Raw genomic sequence first — 18,740 nt, forward strand, 5'->3', positions numbered from 1 at the left:
ATTAATGCAAACTTGAGATTGAAGTTTTTAACTGACAAGATTTTTTGTTTTTCCATTTTATTACTTCATTTCTCATGTTTTAACATGACTCTATACTAATTATGTAACTGAATTAATGATATTTTGAAATGAATTCAAAGGACAAGCAATATTCTGAAAAGCATGAGATATGTAGAAGAATAACTGAATTCCCTAATGCAAAAATCATCCCCATATTTGAATCCCAATTTCAGTATTATAACCATCAATCTCCTGAATGTTCAAAATCATACCTATTAAGTGTCTTCAACCTAAACCTATCCATGTCTTTTACTTCCCACAACCAAACATTTTTGTTTCAGTTCCATTATGTATATTGCCTGAGCTATTACAATCACCTTCTTAATTTTCTTTCCTTGAGACTCTTTACTCTCAAATTGTAAGATTAACTTATGATTCATTTTTTTCTATCTTAAATGATAATCTTAGGAACCCCCTCATTCAAATAAAAATAACAATGAAAAATGCTTTACAATAATGCCAACCTAATTCACTTACACACACATACACACAGATATATATGTATATATTAACCTAACATGACATTCTATACTGTACTCTAAAGTACTGAGATGGTATGTTATTGGTCAAAAATAATGAATGGTGCTTGCACATACACTAACCCTAAAATGCTACAGAGAAGATTAGCATGGTCTGTGCACAAGGATGACATGTAAGCTCATGAAGTCTTCCATACTAAATGAATGAATGAATGAATGAGTGAGTGAATGAATGAATGAATAAATAAATAAATAGCAGAATCACATTTCTTCCATTGTTCTATTCACCTAGATTTTGTTTTATCTTGATGTTCTTGTCTCATATTCCTTACCTTAACCTTAAAGTTTGTAATAAAGCTAGCATTTTCTCCTAAATGTTTCTCTGATGCAAATGGTACAGTTTTCAATTTCTGTAGAACTGTTTGTATCTCAAATGAAAATGATCACATCTTACTCATTAATAAAGTGATTTGTATAATTGAAAAGTTGTTTTATGCATTAATTTGGTTTCATGTACCAAATATGTATTTATAGGTCCAATAAACTATCATTCAAATTCCAAATCTTTCACTTACTACCAATTCCCATAGAAACTTGGGCAAATCATCTTATTTTTATTGTGGTCAGTTTCTTCATTTGTATTAATTATAGTTATACAACTTTTTAAGATTACAGATACAAAATAATAAATGGTTATAATTATAAACATTAAGTGTGTGTAAATTAGGGAACATGTAATCATTTATTATTGTAATGCAAATACAATATTTTGCATATTCTTCATTAAACATTTGCTAAATTGAATGGTATTTGTCATTATTTCTTTAGGGATTCAGTCATAATAGATACTTGTTATTAAGCTTGTTTCTTCGATTAGGTATGGGAGAGCTCATCTGTTTCATCTATCTATCTATCTATCTATCTATCATCTATCTATATCTATCTTATATCTGTCTATCTACCTATTTCAATTTAAGACAAAGCAAAATGACTTGACATATAAAAATGGTTTTCTTTCTCTGAAATAGAAGTAATATGAATGTGAATCATAAACTCTACAAATTAAATATGTTGCTTTGTGCTCAAAGTCTCAAACAATGAAATATTTTTAAAAGATGACTATAAAAAAGAACATAGATAAGAGTCCATTATTTCCCAAATGGCTATTTTTTTTCCTAGTGGCATTTTATTAAGAAATTGATCTTTATCAACTCAACCCATGTGGGTAAGGATACATTTCCTAGTATATTGAAATAAGAGAATGAAGAGACAACATTAACAGAGATAAAGCATGAACATGAGGCTAGTTCAATTCAATTTTTGACTTCATATTAACCATTTTGGTATATGCCAGTGTAGCTTCAAAGGTCAGCAAGCCTAGAAACAAAGTGTGACCACTGGGGTTTTGATCATTTGTTATGTTAATAAATTGAGTTTTCTTAGAGGATTGGCTGACTTAAATTTAGTAACTAAAAAAAATAAATGTGAGCATTTTAGTTTCTCCCAGAAACCACTAACAGAAATGAAACTTACACAATACTATTTATGAAGCTGATGGTAATAAAAACAAATGACTTTGATTTAAATAGTGTTAGGTAATACATTGCTAATTAAATCATGGATATTACAATAACACTAAAATTCAAATATCTTTGTGATGGATAGGATGCTATAAATGGCAAGACTTTTTTTAAATAGAAAAATTGAATTAACTTAAGTATTAGAAGTTAAATCCTTTATCAAATGTTCCATTAATAAGATATCATATTAAGTTTGTCTATTTTGTTATTCAAATTTCAAAATTTAAACTTCTTTTTTCACCATAATACTTGTATAGAATTGCTTTTTTAAAACTTCAATGCAAAAGCATTGATTTTTGTACTTAGTTGCTTTTTCCTCCTGATAGCTTTTCCTTTGTTACACTTTAAGTCTACAATTTGCAAAATCAATACAGACAAAGCTTTCCCCAAGGGTAGAAATAAAGCCCTCCAGAGGTTTACCTGAGAGTGTCTCAGGCAAAATTTCTGTGACCTTGAACTATTTGTAAAGTACCAGTGGTGACTTTTCAGAGTGTCACATCAAAATTGGTTTTCCGTCTCCAAGGAAGGTTCAGCATGTAATGTCAGTAACAACTGGGGTAAAGGCAACAATTATATGTCAACTCTGTTTTCTTTTCAAAAAGAGTATTTTCCCAGGCTGACACATTACTGGGGAGAAAAAGGACAGATACAAAAGTTTGTTTTCATTTTCAATTATTTTTGGAGATATTAAGCCTGTGACAAGCCCATAATAGTAAACAAAAGTGACAAGAACTGACACTGGTGACCATAAGCTGTGGAAGCTACTGTGGTTAATGTGCATTTTGGTTGGCCTCTTTCAATTTTATGGGTTTGGAGAAGAGGAAGGAAAGAAATCCAGAAAGCCATACTCATTTAATAAAATTTTTCTAGCTATAAAAATATACACTCTTTTATGTCTTTGAAACTCCCATCATTTAAGGAATATATAAATAATTGCTCAGCATGAAATCATTGCAAAATAGTTTAACATTGACTTAACCAAGCATCCTTGCCCTTTCTGAAGCCTAAAGCTATGCCGTTGTTCACACATTATAGGACCTTATTTGTGGTGTTTGCGAACTAGCTGTAAGAAGTTGAAAATGTTGAAACTCAGCTATGATTAATTAATGTTTAATCTACACTTTATAAAATGTAAAAAAGAAAACTTTCAGTTATTGAAAACAGTTGTGTGGGCTTGCTGGCAGAAGGAACTGCTATGTTATGTTATGAAATAATCAGAGGAAAAACCCCTTAATGCGCTTTTCATAACACTTAAAGGAGGTATTCTAATATCACAGAAACCTTGGGGAAAGGTTGCAGACAAAAAGCAACATAATTAAATTGCAGTGAAAGGCCTGCCAGAAAAGGATTAAATCAATGGTCCTGTTATTCTTGGTAGACTTTGCAGTGGAGGCTCAACCAACAGAGTAAACACCAATTGTGAGAAGTCTTGGTGGAGGTTTTGCTTGATCAGGATTTTCAACTATTTATTCTCAAAATTTACTATAGGCTAAAACATAAGGGTAAAATGCTCTGTTTTACTGGTAAAAATTCCAATGACATTTTAACTGAATGTCATTTACTTGATTGTTGTCTTATATGTTGAATAAAATAAAATGCTAGAGAGGAAAATAAATTGTAATCATCCTTGGTTTGTGATTTATTTCAGGTTGTCCTTTATACTAGGCCAAATCCAAGTTAGTTTTTTTTGGTTTTAACCTCTTCCATCTTAGCACTTTGTGCCAAGCCTTAATTCAGTCTTTGAAAATAATTTCAGGATATTATTAGGTAAGCATTGAACACAAGGAGGTACCCAGTAGGAGACCTGCATAAAGTATGGGCAAACAAAAGTGTTTAGCAAAATCATTTGTTGACAGACAATTAAGAAAGATAGTTACAGATTTTTCCTTTTCTTCTACAGGATGGAAAACAAAACAGAATAAAAATCGCTGTGAACCTGGAGGACATTATGTTAAGCTAAATAAAGCACTCACAAAAGGATAAATACTGCATGATTCCATGTATATGAGATATCTAAAATGGTCAACCTCATACAAACAGAGAGTAAAATTGTTTTTGCAGGGCGTCAGGGGAAGGATGCAATGAGCAGTGTTGTTTAGTGTGTATAGAGTTTAGTTATGAAAGAAGAATAAATTTTAGAGATCAAGGTATTGTTCATTTAAAAATTTGTTATGAGTGTGGGTCTCATGTTAAGTGTTCTCACAAAAATATTTAAATGTGGAAAAAAATAGAATGAAGTTCTCCCTGACAATTTTGAATGAAAGAAATAGTACCACTGTTTAAATGAGCCATAAGCAATTGGACATGAAGCTCTTAAATAATTGCACTACTTTGGATGGGTGGAAGAAAAAAGATAAACAAGGACACAGTCATGAAAAAGTGCTTAGACTTAGAGCTTTCAAAGAGAAAACTAGTTTGGTAGCTTTTCTTTGCTTGACTAAAGCCACAGAATTCTAAAAGTTCTGCCATTTCAGCAACAGACAGGAATTCATGGAAATTTTCAGCCAGACATTTTCCTGGAGGGCATTTACAAAACATCCCCAGCAGTGGTCATATTTTAAAAATACTCAAGCAAAAGAAAAGCAAAGCAAACCTCACTACAGTGCAAAGTCTGCTGATGAAGTCTATGTGTGTTCACAGTTTAGCTTCGGTGTATTTTAGTTATCGAGCTTAAGAAATCTAGGAACAATGTATTAGCCCTGAGCTGAGGAACAGTCTAGGCATTAAGGGAAGAGATTAAATCAATGAGGGCTATAGAAGCAGATCAGAGTGGCCAGAAACTGGAAGATAAAAATAGGAGAGAACTGGCCTGGGCACAAATTCTTCATCATACTTGGTTAGACATGCTACCAATATTCTAGTGTGTGGTATATATTTTAAAATAGTACCAATATTCTAATATTAGGCACATAAAGTAACAACATACCTGCAATGTACATTAGTATGTACTTATGGGTATATATATATATACAATTGGACATGGAGCCTTTAAATAGTTGCAGTACTTTTACATATTTTTTTATGTATGTATATATAAATTTATCTTTAGTTAAAGGTTTTGATGTTTTCCATAAATTATTTCATTTCCTGAAAAATTCGAATTAAATAACTAGTCCAGATATTTCTTTTATAGAAAGTCTCCTAACCTCATCTGTAATCACAGTCTGCAGACCAAAAGTACGTAAGGTGGTGAACTTAGTTCCTTAGAAGCTGTCAACAGTGACTGCCCCTGACACCTGAAGTCTGGTTTTCCAGCTGTCTGCAGCCCTGCTTTTTGTGTTCCTGCATGACATTCAGAACCCACCCAGCTCCTCTACTCAAAGCTCTGTGTATGTGCCAATAATAACCCCCAAAGAACAATTCCCTTTATACCTCAACTAAATAAAACTTAAATAAAAACCATGGGAAATGTTAGAAAATGACATTAGCTTTGGTCTTTTCTCTTTCTTTTTGGAGTACAAAACAAAAGCGTGAATGTGCATTATATAAAAAGAAGAAGATGAGTTTAGATGAGTTATTAGGGCCACTGCCTTCATACTAAGAAATAGCACCATAGTCATTTGAGATATGACAAAGAAGAGACTTGAAATAATTTAAATGTCATGAAAAAAATAAAATCTTAGACATATTTGTAAAATTAACCACATAAATGAAGTCTGGTTTTGTATCTCACTGTTTGCCTGCTCAGGTTTACAAATAATTTATGCTGACATTTAAGCTTCACATTTTCATGGAACCTGATAAAATGATCTAAATAATGAGCTAAGCTGTGTTATGCACTTGGTGTGTGCCAACGACTATTCTGAGTGTTTTACATGTGTTGTCTCTCTTATTTTTATAATGACTCTCTGAAGTAAGAAGTATTATTTCTTCATTTGGAAAATGAAGAAACTGAAACTTTGGGCACTTAATTAAATTGTCACAAAGCTACTAATGGTGGTGCTAGGAGTAATCAAAAGTGTGCCTGTCTCCAGGGTCTAGGCTACTAAATGCTCTGATATTTGCTTCTCTCTCTCTCTCTCTCTCTCTCTCTCTTTTTTTTTTTTTTTGTCCAATTGTCCCAATGTTAAAAAAAAAAAAGGATACAAAACAAATTTTGCAAATGTTGGATGGGACACTGCTGTACTCTCCATGGTAGTGAATAGTACTAAAAACATTCCTGTAGATTTGATTCAGCAACAGTGAATTGTATCATAACTAGGTTCATTAAACAACAATGAAATAATGGCAACCATGTCTTTCTAAATATTTCTTGCTAAGAGTTTTGAGATTCCTTTGCAGTGAGATTTTTTTCAGACTTAGGGTCCTTCAAAATCAGATCCTCCTGATTTTTTTAAGAAATATTTATTGTGTACAGGAGTATGCTAGATTCTTAAATAAAATATTGCAAAATCTCACATTCCATGAAACACATCCCAAATGTACAAGGAATGATTTCTCTCAGTAATTAGGCAGACTAGCCAATACGTAAATATTCAAATGATTTAAACATACACTTTGCCAAAGATCCATAAATGGCAAATAAGCACATGACATTTTCAACATCTCTAATGAAATATAAATTATAACTGCAATTGAATATTCTGATACCCCAAAAGGTTCTCTTTTTTTTTTTATACCAAATGTTGTTGAGGATTGAGCAACTGAAAAGCTCTTACATTGCTCGTGGAAATAAAAAATTACAGATCTACTTTGGAAAACAGCTCAGTAGTTATAAAGGTTTACAGCTACTTTATAACTTATAAAAGTTAACACACATATCATGAAACCCAGCATCCCCACTTATTGTTATTTAATCAAGAGAAATTAAAACATGTCCATAGGAAGGCTTATATCTGAATGCCAACTGCTGCTTCTTAATAAATAGCTCTAAATGGGAAACAGCCTTCAACGATCAAGAATTAATATATAAACAAATTGTGGTATATTCATACAATAGAATGCTCAGCAATAAACAAGCAAAAACAAACAAACAAAAAACAGGTAGGGTATATACAACAACAATATCAAGACAAAATGACAAAACCAGACAACATAAATTATATATTTGACTCCATTCACATAAAATTTTAGAACAGACGCAACCAGATTGTTTGAAAACAGATCAGTAGTTGCCCGAGGCTGAGGCTGGGAAGAGCTGACCCACTGCACCAGGGCAAGAAGGAAATTTTGGAATGATGGAAATGTTCTGTATTGTTGTAGCAGTGGTAATTATATGCTGCAATATATTTAATACTAACCAACTACACACTTAAAATTGGTGAATTTTATTGTAGTATTTTACTTCAATAAAACTGCTTTAAAAATCTCATTATATTCCCACAGTCTACCAATAATAGAATCAGTGTTAATTCAATTTCACAGAAAAATAAAGTACCCAAACTCATGCAACTAAGTAATAGAATATGCCTTTGAACCAAATTTGGAAATAGCAAACTGAAAGCTCTTTCTGTTACAATGAGTTTCCTCAGTATCCTTACCTCATATTGACTTTTGATACAAAGTCTCACTCTCAGGACCTCTGTTTATATCTATTACAGCCTCAGATGTCACAGTCAATCTCTAGTGTTTCATATTCTTCTTCCAGTCATGCCCCTTTTTTTTCCATATAATTTCTTTTCCATGATATGACTTATAGAATGAGGTAGACATAAGGTTCCTAAAAGAAGTGCAAAAACACTGAATTAAGTAATTTACAATACAATATTTTAATTCTATGCTTTTTTAAAAAGGCAAATTCAGTTACCTGATCTGAAGAAGAAAAAATAGTTTAGTACAATTGTTGCATTAATATCAATAAAATTAATAAGCAATGCTGGTTCTTTTCTGATATCTTCAATTATATTTCTCCTAATAGTAATAAAGCAGAAATGACAAAGCTTATTTTTAATGTAAGACAACTGTTCTAAAATGATATATTATTAAATGAATTCAACTTTAAAAAAATAATCTGTGTTGCCACTAGGAAAATAGAATCATCCTCCCCCCAAAACAATGCTCACATCGAGAGACTTAGGGAAAATCCAGGTTTAATTATGAATACAGAGATTAAGGCTTAGATAAGTAATAGTTTCTGCACTCTTTTTAGGTAGCAAGAGGAAGTCTAATGAACAGACGCTAAAGATGGAAATATTGGTATTTCTTTGATGAGTTTATTGGGAGGAGGCTTGCAATAAAAAATAAATTGAGAATTATGGTGGCCATTAAAAATCTAAAATAGTTTTGTCTTTCCAAGTTTTACAGTCACCCGTGGAGAGAAACATAGTCCATGTATTTATAGACATTTCTGTGAATGAATGATGGAGGCCACTCTAGTAACAGGTCAAGATGCAGAAATTGAAAGAGAATTCAGGAATACATTTTCTATGTGTCAAAAAATAGAAACTAAGTAGGGCCTGACTTTATCTGTGATGTTTCAAGCTAAAAAGTGATGTAAGTATCTGTTTTCATTGTTTTTTTGTGTCCAGAACTGTGCAATATAAATGGTGACTGAACTCTATGAATAAACCAAAATATTGCTTCAACCACAAAATATACAGGTCCATAAAATTAATGACATAATTTTTGGTATACATTCCTCTAGAGTTTACTAATTAAATGTATTCATGCTCATTTTCTATAAAATGATTATTTTGTGGTGAGAACTATATAATCTATTGTGATTCTGATTAATTTAGCTTTAAATTTTCCTCACGTTTAGTGAAAAATTTTTACTATGAACAATTTTTCTTGAAAATTTCCTTGAGAAAAACAAATTATGTAATGAATGATTGATTATATGTATGTATGTGTTTAAGCAAAACTAAATTATGTGACTTCTAGAATTTCTATTCAAAACTTGTTATTGAAATTCTACCTTTAGGTCAAATGGACTGAGCAGACATATATAGAACATTTCATCACTAGCAGAAAAACATTACAGTCTTCTCAAGAGTACGCAGAATATTCTCTAGATATATCACATGTTAGGCCACAAAACAAATCATATCAAATTCAGTAAGATTAAACAAATATCAAATATCTTTTTCAATTAAAATCTTCTAAAACTTGAAATTCATAATAGAAGAAAAATTGGAAAATTCATAAAAATATGGACATAAACAGTTGAACCACCTATTACTCCAAAGAGAAAACAAGTATATAATGAGAGAAATTAAAATAAAAACACAGCATATCAAAACTTATGTGATGCAGTAAGGCTGTACTAATAGGAAAGTTGATGGCAATAAACAGCTAAATTAAAAAAAAAGAAAAATTCAAATAGTCAACCTATTTTTACACCTTAACAAATTAGAAAATGAAGAATAAACTAAGCCCATACTTAGCAAAGGAAGAAAAGAATAATTAGTAGAGCAGAAATAAATCCAATAGAGACTAGAAAAGCATAGAAGAGATCAAAGAAAGTAAGAGTTGGTTTTGAGGAAAGATCAACAAGACTGACAAGTCTTTATGTAGATTAACTAAGAAAAAAGATAACTAAAGGTAGGAATAACATTACAAATGAAAGGAGATTTTACAACTTGTACTACAAAAATATAAGGAAGTATGGAAATACTCTGAACATCTATGCACCAATAAAATGGTAACCTAAATGAAATGGTTGAATTTCTAGAAACATACAATCTACCAAGACTGAATCATGCAGTAGAAAATGTGAATAGGTCTTTAATTATTAAGAAAATTGAATCAATAGTCAAAACTCCCTAAATCCAGCACTACATGGCTTCACTGATTAATTCAACTAAATATTTAAAGAAGAATTAATGCCAATCCTTTTCAAACTCTTCCAAAAAATTTAAAAAATGGTATACTTCTAAACTTTGTAAAGCCAGAATTAATCTAATACCTAAGCCAAACACATACACTGTAAGACAAGAAAACTACAAGCTAACATCTCTAATGAAAATATCCTCAACAAAATTCTAGCAAACTGAATTCATTGTCACATTAAAAGGATCATATATAATGAACAAGTGGGGTTTATCCTTGGGATGTAAAGGTGATTACATGTGAAAATTAATAAATGTGATATACCATATTAGGAATGTAACAAAAAGTTATGTAGTCTTCTCAACTGCAAAATTAATAAAAAAGAACATCTGGCAAAATTCCACACTCTTTCATGATAGAAAATGATCAATAAGTTAAATATAGAAGGAATGTACTTCAACATATTTCAGCATCTTTTCAAGCTCACAGCTAACATTACACTTAATGATAAAAAGTAAAAAAAACTTTTTATTTAATGTTAGAAATAAAACAAGGGTATATATTCTCATCACTTCTATTCAACCTAGTACAGAAAGCCCTAGCCAGAGCAATTAGGTAAGAAAAAGAAATGAAGACACCCACATTGGAAAGGAAAAACTAAAATTGCTTCTGCTTGCATATGGCATGATCTTATACATACAAAACCCCAGAGTCTCCACCAAAATTGTTAAAACTACTAAATGAATTCAGCAAAGTTTCAGGATACAAAATCAACAAACAGGCATGTGGTTTTTATCAGACTATTTGCTGAAGTGGAAAAAGAACTTAGTGAAGTTTGAGTACAGATGTGTTTTCTGGATTCCCCAAAAGGAAAAAGAATAATGTTGGAAACGTTGAAACGATTATTATACATAGCAGAAAAATATATTTCTTAAGTAATAAAAAGCAGAAACATGTTTGTATCATATTATTGAAATTGATTTTAGTGGTCTCTGTGTTAAAAGAATTAAAGTTTTATCTTTACAACAACTCCTCCCATGTGAAAAGTAGCTCTTAAAAAAACATGAGAGGTGATATATAGGACATTGAAAGTGAGATTCAAAACACCTAGTTTTCATACTTTTTTTTTTTACCCTTTTTGTGAGCATGGGGCAAGATGTATTATATTTCTATGCTCAATTTTATCATCAGAGGAAAAAACAGATGATTGCTGTTATAATATGATCTTTCTGAAGTGATTTTGGCAAAGATGGAGGTATAAAAATAGAAGAAAATTAATTAAAATTAATTAAAGTAGAATTCTTTTTGGCATGAGACTGTTTGGAATAGAGGGATGTGGAATTGGAAGCCTAGGAAATCAGAGTGAAACTATCAGTCTGGGCTAAGGGAAGATGCACAAATATAATTAACATTGCTCATATAGGACCTAGACTTTCAGAGAATTCTTCAAGGTTTTCCACATATCCCACAGAAGGAGCTGTTAAAAGTTGTAAGCAGGGTTAAACTTATTTTCAGTGGTTTGGGATCCAGAAATTTCTTTTAGACTAGCTACCTACTAACTGCTTCTGAGTTTAAAAATATAAATATTTGGGTTTTGATTACATATTACAATTATAACTCACATTTCAAAAAAAATTAAGTATTTTATGTAATGTGCTATGATAAGTATCCCTCTATATTCTGTATAGCCACTCTGTCCACCTCCAGCAAATAATTAACATTAGCAGTTCCTTGGTTATTTTTCAAAATATTTTTTTTCATATAGAAGGAAACATGATTCTATACAAATATATTTATCTGCCCACTTTTTTTCTTTAAATCTGTTAGCTTAATTTTTCATTTCTTTAATTGTCTTGCTAACTCTTCAGAGAATTGTTGCATTTCTGCTCTTTGCTTTTTCTCCAATTAAAAAAATACTCCAGAAAATATCTTTGGTTATTCTTTTCTGTTACAAATACTTAATGCCATTTTTGTTATTTTTTATATAGTATTTTTGCATAGAGTCTGTGTTGATTCCTTTTTTCATTATACATCACTGAAAACAGGTGATTTTATCAGCTCCTCAACCCCCAGCAGCTACTTACAAGTGGTTTGTTTTGGGAGTTGTGTGAACATGTTCTGAGCTAATAGGAATTTTGAGTGTTATTGTTTGCTTCTTTTCTTAAATCTACTTTTTTCTGAGTTTGATAATGTTTCTCTTCATCCTACTTAAAGAAGATAAATATTTGCTTACTGTGAAAAAGCATATATGCAAGAAACCTTCTTGTCTACTGTCATTGAGAGAGTACACATTCTGTAAAAATGACTTCACCCCTCCAAATTCTCATCTATTTTTGCCTTTGTATCTTAGAACAAGCCACCTCAATGATAACCTAGTGTTTTTGCAAATGAGTGTGTGTCTCAGCTTCTGAGAGTTGTGCTTCCTTTCTCTGTTTGTGATCCATCAGAACTGAACCTTTTCAACCAGTCTATTAGCTCCACAACCTGTGTGCCGGCTTCATCTATATCCTTCCTGGTAGCCATTCCATCTGTTTTGGTGTCTGGCTTCCCAGCTGTCTCATTTCACAGAATATGGATTTTTCTTTTTTTCTTTGCAATTTTTTTCTATGACCTCCAAGACAAGATAACAGAAAACTAAATTTTACCTTCATGTTCAAACTAAACACAACTCCTTCTAACCCTTAATTATATTTACCAAGTACTTTATTATGTTTCTCAGTTTTAGAATATTCTAAGAATAAGATTTAGCACTACACCTTAAAATTAATTGCATGGAGTACTTTTACAAGAAACCTGTCTAGATAGATGAATCTGTATGAATATCATTGTAATATCTTCATATGTTTATTCCATATGTTATCACAAAGTAACATGGTGAAATGAATGCTCCTGTAACCTTCAAGGATGACAGTTTTGCAATGTTATATGATAATGGATCAGGTATTTTGCTTTGATTATTAAAATATTCAGGCATGAAATTTACCCTTTAAGGTACTTTTCAATATATGATACCCTCCCCCTAAAAAACACACAAGGTTGAGAATGAACCAGCCACCTTTCACACTATATTTTAAAAGCAAAAATATGGAATTACTTGAAAAAGCCAAAGCGAGTAACTAATATCCATCATTGTAATATTTCTGGTCAACTTGTCTTTCACAGATATAGCTCATAATGTGTGTCTAGATCTTTCCTGTGCTTAACTTTTCCATGCAACAATTAGTATACATTTTCAACAAATATTTAAAGTGACTTGTATGGCCCTGGCTAGTGTGGCTCAGTGGATTGAGCACCAGCTTGTGAAACAAAAGGTTGCCATTTTGATTCCCAATCAGGGCACATGCTTCTAAGGCTGTTTTAATTAACTTCTAAATGGTTACCAAGAAGTGATTGTATCTTAGACTAGTCCTCTTCTCATATTGAGTTCCTGAGTTTCTGGGTAAACCTCCCTGTCTTTAATACAGACCAAATCTTCCTCTCAGATGGTCAGCATAAGCTCAACACTTATACAATGTCACTGGCTAATGAGCCCTCTCTGCACATAAGCAGTTTAATAATCATCACTGATATCCCCGTCTCATTGGTGGAAAGATGGCAGAGGGGACTAGAATCTTGAGATCATGTGTTCTTTTCCAGGTGTTAAAGCTGCTGCGGGTTTAAAGGGTGTTATGTCAAAGAGATGCTTCCAACTAAATGCACACACTCTTTAAACACTAGAGGACGTATCTCTAGACTATGACCTTAGCACATAGGGCTAAAAGAAGTATGGGAAACAAGGTCCTTATTTGCCCCTAATTTGACCATTTTTTCTTAGTATTACATTCTAACCCTAGCAATTATGTTTTATAGAGAAAGGGAGAGAGAAAGGAGAAGTGGGGGGCGGAGATGAATGCAAGGGCAACCTCATCAAAGCGAAGGAGAATTTCCATTTGTGCAAAGCAGAACTATCTTAGGCAGACTAACCCAGGATTGTTTCGTAACAGGAATGTTCTCTCAAATGACAGACTAAACAAGGCCATTCTTTCCACACAAAGAAACAAAGAGAGATAGGGAGACTTCTCACAAAAAAGGAATAACAGTGCTTCCATCAATAAGAAGCTACTGCTTTCTCTGTTCTGCCCCCCAACACAGATCCATTTCCTTATCACCTTGGTCTGATAGTAACTGTGTGTCCTTGCACTTGACATGCACACTCATTCTAGTGCTCAGGAGCAGAATAGGTGTTACAGTGAGGTAGGAAGTGTTTAATGTGGAATAGATGGCACTTTTGGGGTCCTAAAACCCTTTTAACATTGAATATAGGCCCAGATTTTCTCCCTGAAAAAGTGCCTCCTGCTTTCCAAAAGCAACTTTGCCTTTTATTTCAGAGAGCCAATACACCCAAGAAGCTCACTCACAGCCTTCTAATTGAGAATTTTTGCCCTGACGGGTACAGCATGCCATGGACAATAAGATATGCCTGCTCTCTGCTCCAGGTTCTATCCTCAGCTTAAACTAACACAGCAATTTTCCCAGAAACTATGTTCAGCTAGTTAGAGTTGATAGCGTCTCACTAATTCCATCAATTCAATGGAGGCCACAATTACGGTTGTATGATGGAGTCAGTTATGATCTCTGAAAACATCGTAAACTTTAATGGAGGGGTCCCCAATCCGCGGGCCACAGATGGTACAAGTCTGTGGCCTATTAGAAACTTGGCCACCCAGCAGGTGGTGAGCGGTGCGCTGGCGGGAGAGCTAGGGAAGCTTTTCTCTCATCACCACCTGAGCTCTGCCAGTCCCTGGTGCCAAAAAGGTTGGGGACCGCTGCTTTAAGGGACATAGGGAATGTGTATGACAGTCTCCCAGGACAGAAGCTCAAGTATGTTTGAAAGCCATAGAATCCTAAACATAAGAAAAGAAATGAGAGAGAGAGAGAGAGAGAGAGATGAGAATGGGACCCAGCTGTGCTGTAAGACTCTCTAGAGGAAGGCACACTGAATGCAGAAGACCAAGTATCCAAGCATTGCATCTAGCTATTATTTATGATTTAGATTCCTTTGAAATTCAGGTCTCAGACTTAATCTCATTTATAATATCAGGATAGTAATTTTTAGCCCAAGTAATTGCAATGACCCAACAAAATAATATACCTGATGTAAAGGAGGCACTTTGTATATGCTCAGTAAATGTTTATAATACAATCATATACACTATATGTGATATACCTCATTATAAGGTCTTCACCTTATAATCACAGGTTTGTGGTATAGAGAAGAGGGTCAGAGCACAAGTTAATTACTGGAGAGAGAGAGAACACTTTATTGCAAGATTTCCTCAACATTTTTGGCAGGGAGAGTAGGTGCAATATGTAAAAGAAATACGGCGCACACTACTCAGGGATACTTAAGTATCTTTCTGTAAATGAAAAACACCCTAAAATGATCATCCCTTCTACTTCTCTATAAGTACATTTAGAGATGCTAATAAAATGCAAGTTTCCCTTCTCAGAATATTTCTACAAAAGAATAGAATGTGTACCTGTCCTGGAAATAATCTGAATCAGCATTTCCCAAACTCAGATCTTTACTACATTAACCACCATGAGAATTTAACAAATACACACACTAAAAAGCAAACACTAATCAATTTGGAAAATTCTAATTTTTAAAATTGGAGGGAATCAAGATGGCGGCAGAGTGAGGGGAAGTCACATTATCTCCTCCCAGGACCAACCTGGAATTACAACAAAATTGGGAGAAATCACCTGGAACAAACAACTGAACAATAGTGAGAGAGGAGCCTTGCAACTTCGAAGACAGAAGAATTGGCTTTAGCATAATCTAACTGGTAAGGAGTGTGGTACAGACCTGAGAAGGTGGGCGGGGCGCCCACGGGTGGCAGCACCAGAAGGATATTGGAACAGCCAGTTGAATCCCCATGAAAAGAGCGGGATTTAAACCAAAAGTGGGGATCTCTAGCCCACAGCACCAGAGCCCAAAAAGTACACAGAAAACAGCCAGCTGAGAAAAGCAGCAGGTTTGCTCTCTGCCAGAGACAGGCACTTGGAGATGCAAAGAACTGTTTAAAGGGACAACACATAAATTTTTATTTGCAGGCACTTACTCTGGTCTCCAGCAAAGACAGGTGGCAGAGTGGGCTAGAGATGCTTGAGGAGAGACTGGTGAAGGAGGCTTTGGGGAAAGAACTGAGGGAGTAGCTGGCGGGATCTCTGTGCTGACTCATCCCCCATGAGGCTGCAACCATCTTGCTAACGCTTCCCTTGAACAGAACCAGCATCAAAAGACCCAATAGCCCCACACCCAGGTGGGATTCAATCCCACCCTGTGCTGTCTAAGCTGCCTGCTGAGTGCAGAGGAGTAGCCACAGACAGTAGATCCCTGGCTAAAGGGGTACAGAGAAGTCAGGAGACACTTGAGGAGAGACTGGGGATGGAGGCTTTGGGGACAGAAAGGAGAGAGTAGCTGGCAGGACCCCAGGACAGACTTCTCCTCCATATGGCAGCAGTGTGAAAGACACAATAACCCTGCCCCCAGGAGAGACTCCACTGCACCCTGTGCTGTCTAAGGCAGCCTTCTGAGTGCAGAGTGAATAGATTAACAGCTGGATGAGACAGCCATAAATGGTAGATTCCTGGAAGTCTCAAACAGACTGTCTAAGGTCAGACAGGGTCAACATCTGACATCATCAGAGGCAGATCCAAAAAGAAAAAAACAGGAGTCTCCTACCATAGAAGTTTACACTACAAAGTCAGGGAATCAAGATAGATCAACTTAAGAAGCAGAAGTGAAAGAGAAGAGTCTCACAAATAATGGGAAGATGAAGAAATACGCCCCACTTGAAGGGAAAGGAGCAATTCCCACAAAGAGAACTAAATGAAATAGAGGCAAGTCAACTATCAGATATTGAGATCTAAACAACAGTTCTAAGAAAGTTCAATGAGCTCAGTGAGCTCAGAGAGAATTACCAAAACTACAGAGAAATTATGAGGAACTTACTGCAAACTATATCAGCATGAAAAAGGACATAGAAACTATCAATAAGAGACAAGAAGAAAGGAAGAATACAATTTCTGAATTGAAGAACACAGTAGAGAGAATTAAAAGCAGGCTAGATGAGGCTGAGGACCAAATCAGTGAGCTGGGGGACAAGGTAGAAAAAAGCTCCCAGAAAGAGCAAAAAAAATGAAAAAAAGACTAAAAAAGAGTCAAGAGGCATTGAGGGAAATGCAGCACACCCTGAAACGTAATGATATCTTTATAATAGGGATACCAGAAGAAGAAGAGGATGAGGAAGGGATAGAGAACCTGTTTGAAAAAATCATGATGGAAAACTTCCCTAACTGGAGGAGAGAAAAAGTCACACATGTCCAGGAAACACAGAGGGTCCTATTCAAGAGGAACCCAATGAGGTCTACTCTAAGACACATCATCATTCAAATGGCAAATATCAAAGACAAACAGAGAATCCTAAAGCAAGCAAGGAAGGAAGAGCTAGTAATATATAAGGGAGCCCCAATACGCCTAGCAGCTGACCTCTCAACAGAAACCCTGAAAGCCAGAAGGGACTGGCAAGAAATATTCCAAGTCATGAAAAGCAAAGGCCTGCAACCAAGACTGCTCTACCCGACAAGGCTCTCAATTAAAATCAAGGCGAAATAAGGAGTTTCCCAGACAAAACAAGTCTAAAAGAATATACCTCCACCAAACCAGCACTGCAAAATATGCTAAAGGGACTGCTTTAAGAAGACAAATAGTCTATGAGTACTCTATTCCTTTCAGAGTTGCCAATATTTGATATTACCAATATTTTTAATACTCAATCTGGTTGTAACAATAATGTTATTTTAATTGTTCCTTCATTATTTGTTGAAACTAAACCTGTTTTAGTATATTTCTTGCCTATTTCTATTATATTTTTTAAAAAAGCTTTAAATGACTTTATGATATTCTTTATCTATTTATTGATTAAAGGTTTGTAGAACTTTTTTCCCTAAAAACAAACAAACAAAAAAAACCTATTAACCATTTTTTAGATGTGTTGCAAATACTTTTCTATTCTATTCCTAGTCCTTTAACTTTTTTATATGAATATGACTATATAGTTAAATAATTAATATAGTCATATTGCCAATATTTATAACTTCTCTGTTTGAATATTTTATTTCAGGTCATGAAAAATATTAGTTCTTTTTTCTTCTAAAACTCCTTAGATTCTACAAATTAATTTTTAACTCACCTGAATATTTCTTTTGTAATGTGTGAAATTGGGCTCTATATTTGTTTTATTTCAAGTAATAGTGGTCCATCCACCTTATTTGTTGAATAAGCCTTATTTTCCCTATTGATTTGAAATATCAACTTAATCATATATTATATTTTTAGACAGATATATACGTTTGTCTCTAGAATGCTCATTATATTTTATTGATCTACTTGATTATTTCTGTGTTGGTGTCATATTGGTTTAATTGCTGAGACTTTATTTTTAAATTTTTATTTTTAAATTTTTTAAATATTTTATAACTAACCTTGACATTCAAAAAAATAACATTAATCTGCTTTTCAGAAAGGAAGAAAGTGAGAGAGATTGAACTCCTGCCTTTTGAGACAACATGAATGGAACTGGGGAATATTAAGCTAAGTGAAATAAGCCAGTTGGTGAAAGACAAATACCATATGATCTCACTTATAAGTGGACTCAATTCAACAAAATAATCTAACAGACAAAATAAACCATAGGCACAGAAACATGGAGCAGACTGAAAGGGACCAGAGGGGATGGGGAAAGAGGACAATGGTGGAAAGAAGGGGAAAGGACTAGACAAAGAACATGTACGAATGGACCCATGGACATGGACAACAGAATGGGAACTGACTGTAGGAGTGGGGGATGGTGGTGGGATGGGTGGA

At 33.9% G+C, this 18,740-nt stretch overlaps 1 pseudogene; it reads left to right on the forward strand.

Moving 5' to 3' along the window:
* Positions 1 to 642: 642 nt before the first annotated feature.
* On the forward strand, positions 643 to 740 carry LOC129071233 (uncharacterized; annotated as a pseudogene).
* Positions 741 to 18,740: the final 18,000 nt, after the last annotated feature.

The sequence above is a fragment of the Pteronotus mesoamericanus genome, unplaced genomic scaffold (assembly GCF_021234165.1).
Source record: "Pteronotus mesoamericanus isolate MK-2021 breed Mesoamerican mustached bat unplaced genomic scaffold, CSHL_Meso_final contig_26, whole genome shotgun sequence".
Taxonomy (NCBI): Eukaryota; Metazoa; Chordata; class Mammalia; order Chiroptera; family Mormoopidae; genus Pteronotus; species Pteronotus mesoamericanus.